This window comes from Anser cygnoides, chromosome 1, assembly GCF_040182565.1.
Source record: "Anser cygnoides isolate HZ-2024a breed goose chromosome 1, Taihu_goose_T2T_genome, whole genome shotgun sequence".
NCBI lineage: Eukaryota > Metazoa > Chordata > Aves > Anseriformes > Anatidae > Anser > Anser cygnoides.
This window is the reverse complement of record NC_089873.1, coordinates 11195066-11211499: the sequence shown is the minus strand read 5'-3', so window position 1 is coordinate 11211499 and position 16434 is coordinate 11195066. Positions and strand designations below refer to the sequence as shown.

General features: G+C 36.8%; 1 long non-coding RNA gene across 1 annotated transcript in view; it reads right to left on the bottom strand.

Annotated features, from left to right (window-relative positions):
- Nucleotides 1-1351: 1351 nt before the first annotated feature.
- LOC136787001 (uncharacterized) overlaps nt 1352-16434 on the bottom strand; it is a 113269-nt gene continuing 98186 nt past the window's right edge. Inside the window, exon 3 of the long non-coding RNA XR_010826682.1 lies at nt 1352-1484. This is a non-coding gene — a long non-coding RNA (uncharacterized lncRNA). The remainder of the gene's footprint in view (nt 1485-16434) is intronic.

The window sequence follows — 16434 nt, the reverse complement described above, 5'->3', positions numbered from 1 at the left end:
ATCCACTTTGACACCAGATAATAATACGATCTAACTGAATGCTAAAGACCAAACCATACCAGCACACTGTGCTTGAATGTAATTGTCTTTGTTTCCCAGTGATAGCCCATATGAAAGAAATTATGGATTTCCCCTATTATTTGTGGGGCTGATCCAAAGCCCAGTAAAATCAGTGTTTTCATTTTAATAAGTGTCTAAAAACAGGGGTTAGGAGATTTGTGATGCAAGACTAGCATTTTTGAAAGTGTCAGGAAAGACATTTAGGACATGGGCAGATGTTAAAAATCAGCCAAATAACCACTCCATTAATTAGTTACCACTCATCAGCAGAACCAATGTAACAGGTAAGCATGTACAGTCTTAATTTATTATGAATACACAATAAAATGTTAATATAAATCTTTTTTAGCTGTCATGACTCCATGGATGAAAAAATATCATTTATCCACAACACTTCATTCAGGGATTCCTCTCACCTACTGTAAATCTCTGGAAGACTCATATCCAAGCTGAAGTGCATTCTGTGCTTCTGGGGTAGTTTTTGTTTTTATTTATTTTATTTTTTTAATCACAGTATTTCCCATTACAGCTGCTCTGCTTTCTTTAAAATACTACCACATTCACTGGACAGAGAAACAGAATAGGACTCATCATAGTAAATTGCCTACAGTAAAATCCAGTTCTCTAGCACATTAAACCTGTGATTATTGTACCTAGTATAGATCTGACACAGCTTCAACAATATAGATCAAATGTTCAAATACTGAAACAAATTTCTGGCTATGTACTAAATATCTTTGAGAAGAAATTTCCATATGTGACATGTTCTGTTAGCAGAAATCTCTCTGTAGCTTCCTGACTTTTAGCAGTGTGGCATTGCAGGCATTAGTATTATCTAACTAAAGCCCTTCTGGTGAAGTTAGCCCTAAACACTGTGGATTTAAATCAGTCAGAGCTGCAGAACCCTGGCACACTAATAAAGTAGAAGTATTGATTTGTGTACTTTGATATAGAATCATGTTTAAGCAAACCACTTTCAAAGTATGGTTCTAAATTCTTTTACTTCCATAACAACAAGCTTCAAAGCAACAGTGTGTCAGTGAATCCGATGGATACCCTGACTCTGATAGGATTTGTCAAAAGGGGAGAGGATACTCAGCCTAAACTTACAGCACCAAACCCTTCACTATTTTTCGCATATCTATTAGCCATATGTATATACAAAAGCAACACAGTGCCACAATTTTTTGATGTTTCTCTTTAGAAAAAACAAACAAACCAAAAAAAAAAAAAAAACACACACAAAAAACAACAGGGGTACTGATATTCAGAAGGGGAATTTATTGACCAGGCTGAATATTCTGAACATTGTGAAGCATTTCATCTTGAGAATATACTTTGGATTAACCAGAAGCTACATTTTGTGATTAGTATGTTCAGCCAGTTTCTTTTCTTTATGTTCAGAATCCAACTGTTCTGCAGATCTGAAAAAGAGAACAAAAAGAAAAATATGCTTTTAAAACCAGTCTGACAACTGCAATTAAATCAGTCATCCACTCAATTTCAGGTATTTGTAACATCAAATAATTTAACAGACACCTTTCAACCATAACAGCTCAAGGCATATTTGTTTTAAAAGCACTTCAGTAGAAAATTCCAACATCCCTCCCTCAAAAAGATCATACTATAAAGAAAGTAATTCTAACTATGGAGACTAAAAAAGGTTGAATATTCACTAGTTTATAATTTTCAACATTGATTATGACTTCTGAGAGAACTATGCCTAGCTGTGGGCAAATCAACAACTGCTTCTTGAAGAAAAATATTTAAGAATGGCAAAGAAATTATTATGGCATGACAACATAAAAATAAATTTAATGCAAGTGCTGACTACCATTTCTATTATATTCTTGTGTATTCCCATTAGACCATGAAATGAGAACAGGTGCTTGGGTTCCATCCGTGGCAAACTATATAAACAGCAAAATATCTAGAAAATTCCATTGCTTACAGTTTGAAGTCCCTCTATGACATGGATGTACTGAAGAACTGGAACGTGGATGTGTAAGTCTAATAGAGCAAACTGCTCATAGTATACCGCTTAGAAATATTTTGAATTAAACAGGATCAAGTTGATACTTTGAGATTCTACACCAGAACATGGGTGAAGATTACTAGAATTTTTGCTGACATGGCTAACCATGACCTCATTATCCACATTCTCTGTATAATTGATGAATGTTTTTCAGTTTAGTAGGCCTAGTAATTTATTTACTCTTCCTATTCTAAATAACATCATTATTTTTGTCCTATGTAGAAAATAATCTCATTCAATCAACACTGCAGTCAAGGGTAGGATTCAAATCTTAACAAGGCATGGGGGATAAGACTGGAAGTGGAGGGGATGCATAGGTTATATGCTTAATAAATGAAATTAAATAATTGCAGGTTGATGAAAAAATATGTTTAAGCAAAAAGAATGGTATGGTCTCAATTCCTTCCAACACTGTTACCTTTGGCAGTGATCTAAGGACAATGCAAAGATCAGCTGTGTAGTGTACATGCATTAGATCTGATGAAGGATGCGCTGGATGCTGGTGAATCACACAAATTGATAGCATGGTATAACCTTTTTAGATAACTGATCAATACTATTGATTGCTTTTTTTTTTTTTTTTTTCTTTTCCATATGAATGAGTAGCTGGTAATTGTTTTGTAGAGAAAAAGGTGCCTACACAGATAACTTAAAGGTCTAGGAAAATAAGAGTGCTAAGTGACAGGTAAGAAGTCTTTCTTGCATATTATTAGCTTAATGGTGAAAATAATTATAGAAAAATATTTTTGTTTTTGATTATTTACAGGGATATAGGATGCAGATCAGAACCTTTTAATTTTATAAATAATCTGGAATTGTAGAATTCATTATTTCTTTTTACTTCCTTAACAAAATAATACAATTAATTAAAATAAATATGTGGATCATAAATAGATCTCTATAAAAATGCAAACTGGGAACGAATGATTACATTTTTCAACTTGTCTGCTGTTTAAAATCTTTTAAATTTATTTCTAATTCCTCTCACCATATAAGAATTTAATTTTTATTATACATAGGATCAAACTGAACAGGTATGACTAGAGTGTAGTCTATGACTCAGAAACAAAGTTGACACAATGAACATTGTGCAATTTACCTAAGCTGAGATTCAGAGCCAATTATCAAAGCATATCCAGAGCACGTAACAAACGGTACTGCAAAACTGTTTTTCATAAAGAGAAAGGTATGGTCAGACTACAGTAAGATGGAAGAACAGACTGCAAGTCACCTTATATTATTTTTCTCTGTAAGTTTTGATCAAATAAGAGTGTTAACCATACAAAATTACAGGTCAAAATGTCCACATAAAAATTAATGACTTTCAAAGCTGAAAAATGTTCAGATGTTAATAAAGTATTCTGAGAAATACTTTTGTTTGTTTGTTTTTCTGGGAAATAATTATATCTGTACTTTTATTCAATTTAAAAGATTTCTAAATGTTTGGCTACAGTGAAATAAATATTTTTCATAATCTCATGAGCCTTTTGGCTCATAGCAGACAGGTGAAGATATAACAGAGTGGTTGTAATTAAATTTCTATTACTACTTCAAAGTCTAGAATGTTATGATTATTTTCAAGTCACAGTGTCATCAGTTTTGCTATAATTATCTATTGTTTTCACAATTCACATTCACTTATTCCAGCCAGATCAGAGTTCAAAAAAACAGCGATTATTAATATCAACAGATTCTTCAAAGGAGCACACTCTTTAAGCATCACATAGCTAAGTAAACACAGAAAGAAGGTATAAATGATATGACTGCATTGCTATCCTTATAATCTTAAAACATAATACTCCAAAGTGTTCTTCAAGTTTAAGCTCTTGTAATACAATTTGAAGGTCATTACCAAGGAAAATTTAAAATATATATTAAATGATGTTATTTTTCATTTCGTACAGATGAAGCTGGAGTGGTGGATCACAACATCAGACAAATCAACCAGAAATTAATATTTTTTTCAAATGTCTGCAGCAGTTAGAATAAAAAATGTGGTGACTGTATCATTTCATATCAACGTAAGTCTTATGTGTATCATCAGAGAATATGTAGCGGGCTATAGAAGTGAAAAGACACACATAACTGCATAATATCTGACCTCCAACTGCCAATTGATCTAATTCTCAGAATTTTGTGTCCCATACATTAACAATGGATGTAAGCATCAAAATTAACTTAGGTATAATATAACAATACAAGTAATAGTGTTAAAAATGCACTTTAAGAAGACAGACATACATAAAATTCTTAGAGGAAGCTGATGTCTTACTAGAAAATGTTTACTAACTGCAGTTAAACATCTACAGCATTACTCCAGGCTCCTTAATATATTCTTAATATGATCTCTCTATAAATCAACTTTTCTTTAAGCATCTGTTGAGGGTAACAGGTGTTAAAAATACAAAGTATACGTAAATCACCTGAAATATTAAGCTTTACTTGTTGAAAAAAAGAGATTTCTAAAATAAGTAGTATGATGCACAGAGGCTGAATCACTCCTGGTGGTGCCATCTTTCTCTCTGCTGGCTCTTTAGGAAACAGAAACATCCAATTTAGAATTTAAACAATAAAATTACATAATACAAATTTAATTCCATCTATAAAGCAAGCAGTTTTTCATTCTTTCCACAGCACCAGTCTATATGTTCTTCCTCTCTTTATAGCATTGAAAAAATCTGTCTCGTGTTGTGCCTTAAATACAGTTGGCTCTGAGTGAGGAGGCAAATAGGAGAAACAAGATTCAGACATAAAACCTTTCTCAACTCATTTTGAAGAAGCTCAGCATTTTTTCAAACAATGAAGCTCCATATTTATCAATACTAAATCAGTTCACAAGTTCTTCAGGCTGGCGTATTCTCTCAGAATATGCCAAGATAGCTCCCAGCACTCATGAAATTGCATTGAGGGAAAGGAATAGCTATGAGAATTGGGAGTTCAATATAAAAAATTGTCATAATATGCTGTAGAGAAAGCTTATAAAGATTAAAATAAAGATTTCTCTATTTTTTTTAACTCTTTTCTCCTGTTATAATTAAGACACAGCTATAGCAGAAAGTTGTGCATTTGCTACTAATCTTGGTGTGTCAGCTTGAAAGTTTTTTTGCTTTGAACAGGGCCATGTGTCCTCACTGTGAACCGGGCTTCTGGGACAGAGTTAGTGCAGTGTCTTAACTCCCTGTGTGCTCAGCACTACATTATGGAACAATCTTGTAATGGTTATCAGCATAGCAATCAAACAGTAGGAATTGGGCATCCTAGACGATCTTGTGCAGGTAATCCAATTTCATTAATCAGTTTTATAAAAAAGATAATATTTTTCTCTGTTTTCTTGGCTTCATTGACCTCAGAGGGCTGATTTGTACTGTAAATATTCAGCGACATCAAGCAGTAGCATTTCTGGTATCTCCAAGTGCTGACAGATATGATCACTTCAAGATACATCTCTTATAAAGAGATGGCTGGTAGATGAATAACATATAACATAACATAACATAACATAACATAACATAACATAACATAACATAACATAACATAACATAACATAATAAAACTGATTTTTGAAATTTTACAACCAGTTTAACCTAGGTCTCTGGGAACACAGGAATGAGCATCATTGCTCTTTTACGGGAAGCAATCGGGATCTGAAAGCTTGCCAGACTGGTTGGCAATTATTTTTTTGCTGGAAAAATGCATGGAAAGGCCAGTTATTGCATAGAGTACAAGACCCTGAAGAGTGTCCAGCTGCACAAGACTTTGATATAATGCGATATATAAGAAATAACAGGGTTTTGAAGTAGTCTGGTGGAACAGAAATGGTATTGATATTCTAATTCTGTTTTTTTGGCTGTGTGTATCAATACTGTAAAGAACATTTCTTCCAATTATAGAAGAGTTAGCAGATCACTAAGTATATTTATCCAATAAAATCTATGATGGTGATTAACTGCCCAGACTCGCTTAATGAAGCTGTTTATTTTAAAGGACTCTTTAAAATTGAACTATTCTCCTTTGTATAAAAATTAGAAAAACAACACAATAGCAAGGTCTTGAACCTGAATTATACTACCACAAGCAAGTTTTTTGCTAAAACATTACTTTCTTTTTGGTGGATGGTTGTTGCATAGGGTAAATAGTTGGAAAAGTAAAGATTGCAAGATACATTTGAATGGTCCCAAATTATTTCATATACTCTTTAATATTATCATTTTCTTAAGATCCAAGGAGTCCAATGCTTAGGGAACTCTAGATGTAGGAACCCAGTGCTCATATGTTGTCTTGGTCTGACTTGGACTGTGGGATAAAATTCAGGTCTTCTGCTTTCTGTCAGGAAATGCTCAAGGAATAAGAAAGGAGCACTTTGAAATACTAAAGTCTTAATATGTTATGTAAAACTTCTTGTTAAGCTAGAAGTTACCAGTCATTGAAAATGACTGGGTTTCTCCTTGAAGAGGTAGAACGTGTGGGTCCTCCTCTTGTCTGACAGAGTTGAACAGGGAATATAAACCCTCTAATATCTTAAGTAAGTACCATCTTGTCTTTCATTTTCTTTTCTTTTAAATAACTTACAACTGAACACAGTAATTAGTTCTTCAACAAGTTGAGGAAAGAATTTTGTTCAACCAAAAAAAATTGTTTTGATTGTCTGAAAATACCACAAAAATCAGTTTCAATTGCCACTTGTATATGAACCAAAAAACTTAAACATGTTGTATGTACATGCCTAGTTTTAGGATTGCTGTAACATGGAATAATGGGTGTTTCTAAATGCATCCACTTTTTTTTTTTTGAGATCTAATTAATTCAATAAGGTTCTGATGATTTAAATTAGCTGATGATCTCAATTTTCTTCATTTTAGATGAAAGATAGAAATGATTTGTTCTGATTAGTTTTTTTTTCCTTCAGGGATCCCAGAATATTTTCAGAAATCTCCAGTCCACATGTCCTGATCAGATTCTGTTTTAAAATATCAGACCACTTACCCCTCTAGTGCTATCCAGAATAACTGCAAAGTACTGTTTAAATAGCAAGAGCCTGAGGCACTGATAAAACAGAAATATAGAACGCTATTTTTTTAAGGTGATAGGAGTATAAACATAGATAAAAATAGGTGTTAATTTGAAACAAACCTAGTTAGCTTTATATGCACAAGTTATTGTATTCTAACCTTTAGTGACTCACTGATAATGAATCTGTTGTCATTTTTCTTCATCAAAAACCACATATTGGCTACATGGAACTCGAGGGTGCTTGAAATGCAGACTGTCATTCATGTAAGCTTCTTGGCTTGTAACAACTAGTCAAGAGGAGGGATGATGAAGAAACTGAAATTGGAATGAGCAAACTGACCAACATGTGATAGTTTTTATTATGCAGTTAGGTTTTCCATTGTGCTGCTTACTACTGAGCAAGTGTGTTCTGCAAAGTCTAAAAAGTTCTGGCTGTGAAGAGTCTAAGTTTTAGACAACTCAGAAAATATGTTTCACATTTTCCATACTTCATCATGTGTGTGAAGTCCACAACAGGTCTTCAGCTTTCATAACTAACTATTGGTTCATATAAAGGGAATCACTGAAAGTCAATTTAAATTTTGCTTCTGTAGGAGGAAATTTGTCATCAGACTTTACCAAGACCTAGAAGAAACAGAAGGAGATGACAAAACTCCAAGAAGCTGGGCTTTGAAACTCTTAACAGTTGTACAAAAGATCTGTCTAGACCTCTGGTATTGTTTTTTTGGGAAAGAACAAAATGGGAAAAGCTGCCCTGGAAGGAAACATTTACTCCACTTTCTTGATTCCTGTACTTTCTCCTGTCATACAAAGGGATGCTGATGAAATTGATGTAGGTTAGGATGCATCTGTGTTCATATTCTCAATCAATCTCTAACAGGAAAAAATCTGAAGGTACCAGACAATGGTATGTATTACCATCACCAATATTGAAGGTCTATGCTACACAGGGCCTGATGGCACCGGATGGGATGGGCCTCTCTCGGAGAGGGGTAAGGATCTTTGGTCAGGAGTTGGCAGGGCTGATAGATAGGGCTTTAAACTAGAGTCGAAGGGGGAAGGGGCTAAAACCAGGAACGCCGGTGAAGACCTAAGGGAAGGTACGCTAGAATCAGAGGGGCTGGGTGCCAGTGAGGTCCTTCGGGCAGATCCACAAGGTGCTGAGTGTAAGGAGACGCACCTGAAGTGCTTCTACACGAACGCACGCAGTATGAGGAATAAAATGGATGAGCTAGAAGTCCTGGCCCAGTCCTGCAACTACGATATCATCGGCATAAGCGAAACCTGGTGGGATGAGTCCTGTGACTGGGGTGTCGCGATAGATGGTTACAGGCTCTTCAGGAGGGACAGGCAGGGTAGGCGAGGTGGTGGGGTGGCGATGTATGTGAAGCAGGGGCTGGACTGTGTGGAACTTCAGGTCGGAGATGGCAAAGTTGAGAGCCTCTGGGTAAGGATCAAGGGACGAACGAATAAAGGGGATGTCGTTGTGGGAGTCTATTACAGACCGCCTGGCCAGGACGATAGCGCCGATAAATTATTCTTTACAGAACTAAGAGAGGCCTCGAGATTAACTCCCCTTGTCCTTATGGGGGACTTCAACTTGCCAGACGTTAACTGGGAGTGCCACACGGCTGACACGAGCAAGTCCAGGAGGTTCATGAAGCACCTAGATGATAACTTCTTGGTGCAGGTGCTAACGGAGCCAACTAGGAAAGGTGCCCTCCTAGACCTGTTGCTAGAAAACAGAGAGGGTCTGGTGGGAGATGTGGTGATTGGTGGCCGCCTTGGTCAAAGCGACCATGAAGTGGTTGAGTTCAAAATTTACGGTGACAGAAAGAAAAGTGCCACCAAAACCTCATCCCTAGATATGGGGAAAGCGGACTTCAGGCTGCTCAGGGAACTAGTCAGCAAGGTCCCCTGGGAAACTGCTCTTGAAGGCCTCGATGTCCACCAGTGCTGGTCATTCTTTAAACGATGCCTCCTAGAAGCACAGGATCAAGCAATTCCTAAATATCGCAAGTCAGGCAGGCGGGGCAGGAGGCCGGCGTGGCTGACCAGGAACATTCTAATGGAGATTAGGTGGAAACAGAGAGTGTTTCGCTACTGGAAGGAGGGCCAGGTGTCATGGAAAGAATACAGGGATGCCGTTCGTGTTTGTAGGCAGAAAATTCGTGTGGCCAAAGCACACCTTGAGTTGAAGCTGGCTGTGTCTGTGAGAGAAAATAAAAAGGGCTTTTTCAGATATGTGAATGGAAAAAGGAGAACTAAAGAATACATAGGGCCGCTCCTTGATAGGGAAGGTCTCCTCACAGACAATGACATAGGCAAAGCAGAGACGCTTAATGCCTTCTTCGCCTCTGTCTTCAATGCCGATGATGAGCTTCGGGACCCAGGGTGCCCTGAGCTAGAGGACTGGGACGGTGGGGATGACAAACTCCCAACCGACCCTGAACGTGTGCAGGATTTGCTACTCCACCTGGATTCCTACAAGTCCATGGGTCCGGATGGGATTCATCCCCGGGTGCTGAAAGAGCTGGCGGACGTCATCGCGGAACCTCTCTCAATTATTTTTCAACGATCCTGGGAATTTGGAGAGGTCCCGGTAGACTGGAAGCTGGCAAATGTTGTGCCGATTTACAAGAAGGGTCAGAAAGAAGACCCTAGCAATTACAGGCCTGTCAGTCTCACGTCAGTGCCTGGTAAAATCATGGAGAAGATGGTTCTCGAACTTATTGAGGCTCACCTGGGGGACAAAGCAGTCATTGGTCCCAGCCAGCATGGGTTTGTGAAGGGCAGGTCCTGCCTAACTAACCTGATTTCCTTTTATGATAAGATCACCCGTATGATGGACCAAGGGAAACCAGCTGATGTGATTTTTTTGGACTTCAGCAAGGCTTTTGACATGGTTTCCCATAGGATCCTACTGGACAAAATGTCCACCATACAGCTAAATAAAAACATCATACGATGGGTGAGCAATTGGCTAACGGGCAGGGCCCAAAGGGTTATAGTAAATGGGGCTGCGTCAGGCTGGCGGGCGATCACCAGTGGGGTCCCTCAAGGCTCCATTTTAGGGCCGGTACTTTTCAATATTTTTATAAACGATCTGGATGTAGGAATAGAAGGTATTTTGAGCAAGTTTGCTGATGACACCAAACTTGGAGGAGTTGTGGACTCGAATGAGGGTGGAAAGGCCTTGCAGAGGGATCTGGATAGGTTAGAGAGCTGGGCGATCACCAACCACATGAAGTTCAATAGGAGCAAGTGCCGGGTCCTGCACCTGGGACGGGGAAACCCTGGCTGCACGTACAGACTGGGCGATGAGACGCTAGAGAGCAGCCTGGAAGAGAGGGATCTGGGGGTCGTGGTTGACAGCAAGTTGAATATGAGCCAGCAGTGTGCCCTGGCGGCCAGGAGGGCCAACCGTGTCCTGGGGTGCATCAAGCACGGCATCGCTAGTAGGTCAAGGGAGGTGATTGTCCCGCTCTACTCTGCGCTGGTGCGGCCTCACCTCGAGTACTGTGTGCAGTTCTGGGCACCACAGTATAAAAAGGACATGAAACTGTTGGAGAGTGTCCAGAGGAGGGCTACAAAGATGGTGAAAGGCCTGGAGGGGAAGACGTACGAGGAACGGCTGAGGTCACTGGGCCTGTTCAGCCTGGAGAAGAGGAGGCTGAGGGGAGACCTCATCACAGTCTACAACTTCCTCGTAAGGGGGTGTCGAGAGGCAGGAGACCTTTTCTCCATTAACAGCAGTGACAGGACCCGCGGGAACGGGGTTAAGCTGAGGCAGGGGAAATTTAGGCTCGACATCAGGAGGGGGTTCTTCACAGAGAGGGTGGTTGCACACTGGAACAGGCTCCCCAGGGAAGTGGTCACTGCACCGAGCCTGTCTGAATTTAAGAAGAGATTGGACTGTGCATTTAGTCACATGGTCTGAACTTTTGGGTAGACCTGTGCGGTATCAAGAGTTGGACTTGATGATCCTTAAGGGTCCCTTCCAACTCAGGATATTCTATGATTCTATGAATGTAGATATTTTCATCCATACAAATATGGCAAAAACAGTGTCAGTAAAGAATGCATAGACGCAAGGCCTTTATCATGACTTTTTCTGCCTTTTACAGCAATGAAAAATTTAAATTAGAAAAAAATGATTCTTCTTCACAGGAGGAAAACCTCAAGGGAATACATCAAGAGGAAAACTTCATGGAGTTTCTGTCTTCTCCATGAGAATTCTACATAATGATTACTTTGGCTTTGCAACTCTGCCTGGTCTAATTAAGACCTGGCCATGTTAAACTCACAAACAAAGATCTGTTATTTGTAAAACCCACATGCTTTTATTTTCTGCACTGAAACAGTTTTCTACTTCTTTGGTTTTAACTTCCTTTAGGAACAATGAGATCCAAATTCTGTGCGGATAAAGTATTAAACCTTTATAGTAGCAGATGTTACATGTGTGCTGACTGTGTGAATTATCAGGTACGAGGCTCTTATAGAGCCTGGTTTGCTTGCCTACAAACATTATGTGACTTAATAAAATGTCTTTTATATACTGTAAGACTTGTGTGCGCACATTTGGACTGTGCTGCATTACATTTGAAAGTTCTCAATAACTCAGAGAGTAAACTGAAGCTGGTATTAAGTTCTAGGAGCAAGGGCATCTACATTGGGCAATGTAACCACTAAGAGGGTATTGCACTATTATGTCAAACAGTATGTTTTTATTCACTGTGATTTACAGAGCTTTTGTTAGGAATGTGAAGCCAAATTTTATGCAGTGGTGAACTGATAATACAAACTTCAGAGAACATCTGCCTGTTACCATTGCAAAATATGTTTCATAATTAAAAAATACGATGCATTGTAGAAGTTATGATAGAGTTTCTCATGTTTTATTATTATTATTTTTATTATTACCAAATAGTCTGCAAAGCTATCAAAAAAAATGTTTTCCATTAATCAAATAATATATTAGGAAGGAGGAGATAATGGAATGTATTAAATGCTAAGTCCTCTCATGCTGAAATTCATTCATCATGAGATGAGATTATTTTATAGCATGAATTCAAATCCTACAGGTATGGAGAACATTACAGGTCACTAAAGATTAGCTTTTTGGCTGTTTTGGCTATTTGTTAATCCTTATGGAACACCTTAATATGAATTATTTTACAAAGCCATAAATAGCGCCCACCTATAAATTCGTTTGTGGTTCATAATAGATCAGCTCAGCTTTTCTTCTCTTTATCCAACTGCTGCAGTGTTTTTCTAATTGGAAGCAAGACTTTGAAGAACACAATTGATTTATTAAGATATTTAATGATGGATAGTTAATAGACTTTTTTTATTGTTGTTAATAGGCTAACCAAAGTGTTTACATTTAGGAATATTCAAAGTCTGCTTGCAGGAAAAAGAGTAACTAAATGCAAAGAGGTTTTAGAGAAAGGTTCAGCATGCAATAAATTAATAGATAAATAAATATTTTCATACTACTAAACTTTCCCAAGTAGAGGAGACTGATATTTGCATTACCTCACTGCAAAGATACTACAGATTTTCCTGAGCAGCTTAGCATAGGCCTAATAATTACTGTAAAACTACAAGGAAATCTCCCATTCCAGTTTGCTTAGATAAAGTTTCTTTGAACTGGCTTCCAACACTGGACTCCATTCACAGAACATTTAGTTCTAACAGAGTTTCCACTGTCTACTATAGAAGGGTAGGTTGTGATGATTTTATATAGCACAGCATATGGAATTACACTTGCTATTTGTAAGAATCAATGCATAAATTACATATGCTTCAGCAAAGACCTTTATCCACCGTCATAAAATGAGACGTGTGTTTTCATCTAGATGGTATTTTCAACTGAAACTGTTTCCTTCTGGGTTTTGATCAATGATTGAAAATATTCTCTGAGGCTTGTTGTATAACTATGCTTTGTAATCTGATAGAATACCAGTTCTAATAATGCATAAGGAGTCTTCTGCTTAAAATCCCAGGCATATTATTGAAATGAGCTTTTTAATAGAAGAGAGTATTCACAGTATGCAAGATGAACTAACTTGGAAGTTCATGCCACCACACACAGATTAAACTGAAGCTACTCCATTTTATTTTATTTTATTTTATTTTATTTTATTTTATTTTATTTTATTTTATTTTATTTTATTTTATATTTTATTTTATTTTATTTTTCAGAGAAATCTCAGAATAATTATTAAGCAATGAGATTCAAAAGAATCTGCAAACAACAACAGGATTGTGTAATGATCTGGATCTTTTTAGTGAGACAATATTTGTATTTAGCAAGTTCTGGAACCCCAAGTAAATTTCATTTAATGCTGTGAAATAAGATGAAAATAAAATAACCTTTTTTTTTTTTTTTTAAACTTAAAATATCAACTAGTTTCCACTTCAAATGTGTGGACACAATGTGAACAAATTGCAATAGAAAGCACTAAGTTTAACAACAGTTCTCTATTATGTGCTTTTTGAACCAGTACTTCTAGTTACTTTTTGATATATGAAAATTAGAGTGAATCCAGTTTTCTCCTCTGCCAAGACCAACCATCCAGAAAACAACTAAGACTACCCATTTCCTGAGTAATGTGCAGCATTATCAACAATCCTTACAGTAATCAGAGAACCTTGTTAGTGAACCCTGTATGTAAGAAGAAATACATCAGTGATCGCAGGTGAGATGATTGTTGTATAATAATGATTACTTAAGCAATTTGAAAAAAAGAAAAGACAACAAACATTATAATGAAGTGTAGAACTCGGAAGTTACAGTAAAACTAAAACAGTGAGCGACAATAACTTATTACAGAGTGTCCTGGTTTCAGTTAGGACAGAGTTAATTTTCCTCCTAGTAGCTGGTAGGGTGCTATGTTTTGGATCAGGATGAGAAGAGTGCAGATAACATGCTGATGTTTTAATTGTTGCAGAGCTGTGCTTACACCAAGCCAAGGACTTTTCAGCTTCTCACTCTGTCCTGCCAGCGAGCAGGCTAGGGGTGCAGCAGGAGCTGGGAGGGGACAGACCCAGGACAGCTGACCCAAACTGGCTAAAGGGGTATTCCATACCATCTGACATCATGCTAAACAATATGTAGGGGTGACTAGCCAGGGTGGGGGGGCCGGCTGCTCGGGGATAGGCTGGGCATTGGTCAGCGGGTGGTGAGCAATTGCATTGTGCATCACTTGTTTCATACACATTATTATTAGTAATACTATTATTATTATTATTATCATCATTACCATTATTATTATTATTGTTGTTGTTGTTATTGTTATCCTGTCTTAATAAACTGTCTATCTCAACTCACAGGCTTCACTTTCCCCTTTCTCTCCCCCATCCCAGAGAGGGAGGGGGGAGGGAGAGCGAACGGCTGTGTGGTGTTTAGCTGCCGGATGGGTTAAACCACAACACAGAGATAACCAGATATATGTGTAAAATTAGATTGAAAAAAAAAAAAAAAGAGAGAGAGAATTTATTGAAAGGTAATTAAGCATAATAATTAAAAACCATGAGTGTAAATAATTTGACAGAGTATCTTATGCCTAAAACATATACTGTTTATTCTGCTATAATTTTTTCTTCATTTTACAAAGATTTTCTGTGGTTTTAAAACTAACCAAAGTTACAAGTTTTAAGGATTAAATATGCATTGCTAAGGACACTATGTCCTCCTAAAGTAGTTTCTCCCTTGTCTGAGATATTATGACTGATGGCAATTTTCCCCTTTCAACTGTGAAATGATTAAGAATTATTTTTATTTTCACAAATCTTCCTAAGGTTCAGAAAACTAATACCAAAATTAAGAATTAATTACAGTTCTAAAGTTTTATTTTATCTGATTTCTTTGTTATGTTTCTTTAGCAGGCATTAAGCCTGACAGGGGAAGATGTGCGATATCTGAATATTCATCTATCCTTAGATTGAGTTTGCTATTTTGTTAAAAAAAAAAAAAAAAAAGTAATTAATTTAATGGCCTTGAAGTGTGTGAAAACCTGTCATAGTTTGCTAGTGTGCTCAGGTTTGAAGAAGAAACTGCTATTGAAATAGCCACCATCATCCTTGTTAGTGAGAAAAAAATCTTCATTTTTTGCTTGTTACAGTTAAGCCAAAGTTGAGCTCAAGCAGTTAATGTTATTGTAAACTTGGGATAGCTTGAACTCTAGGACATTTAAAATAGGGCATATGGCTTTTAGAAACATTAGATGCTTTATTATTCATTCTCTTCTTTAGTGTTTTAGCAAAGATTTTAAGCTCTTAGATCTAAGATTTCTTACAGATATCGGATTGCAGACATAGTGGAAAGCAAAATAACTATTGGGTGTTACCCATTAAGATGAATTCAGATGGCAACTGTTAACAATCTGTAACACCAGAGTAGTTGTGGGCTTTTCTCTATGCCATAAAAGGCCCTCAAAGTTACCATAAAGCTTCATTCACTTTCAGTGTGATAGGTTACACATGTGACAGTTTATTTTACAAGCAAAATCTGCATGTAAACTGTAAAGTGCCTGAATACTTGGATTAGAAAATGGAAAAATAAACAACTGCAATTAAGGGATCAAGCATTTCAATATTGCTGCTATTGTATCACATGACTTTATTTTCCTAAAATCACTTCAGAGAAATATCCTGACAAATTAAGAACTTCTGAAATGATCAATGATATTCTAGTCAATAAAAGCAGTGTTAACATGTAGAATACATTTTCTGGGAAATCTTACCTGAGTCATTAATAAACTTACAACAAAATTGTGACTATTGAAATTACCTGCTTACTTTATGTATACATTACTTCATTTTCCAAAAGAAATTGAGTCTTTCATAGTTCTCTTCATCAATGCACTGCACGCATTAAACTTTAGTATGAGAGATCTATTACAAATTAAAATATGAATATTTTTGAAACCTTTCTAGGTTCTGAGAGCACTTATAAAGTTAGTGACTATAGGGCTAACATTTATCTTAAGTTTATACTGTATGAACACTGTGAAGTTCAAGAATATCTTGATATAGATGTTATTTTCAACATTTAAAATGTTTAATTGTTTACAACATGGAACACTACTCTACAGTGGTACTGTAGAGGAGTCTACAAAAGGTGCTTCCAACCGTTTGGTTTGTAAATCAAACTCTAATACCAAATCCAGAGATATGATGAAAGTTTAACTAAGCAACATCTGCATTACTTGAACAACTGGTATCTCTCAGTGATGTACTCAACTATACATTTTCACCAGGTATTAACACTTCCAATGCCTTCTTAGATAACTGACCTTTTAAAGTGCTTTGTGAATATTGTT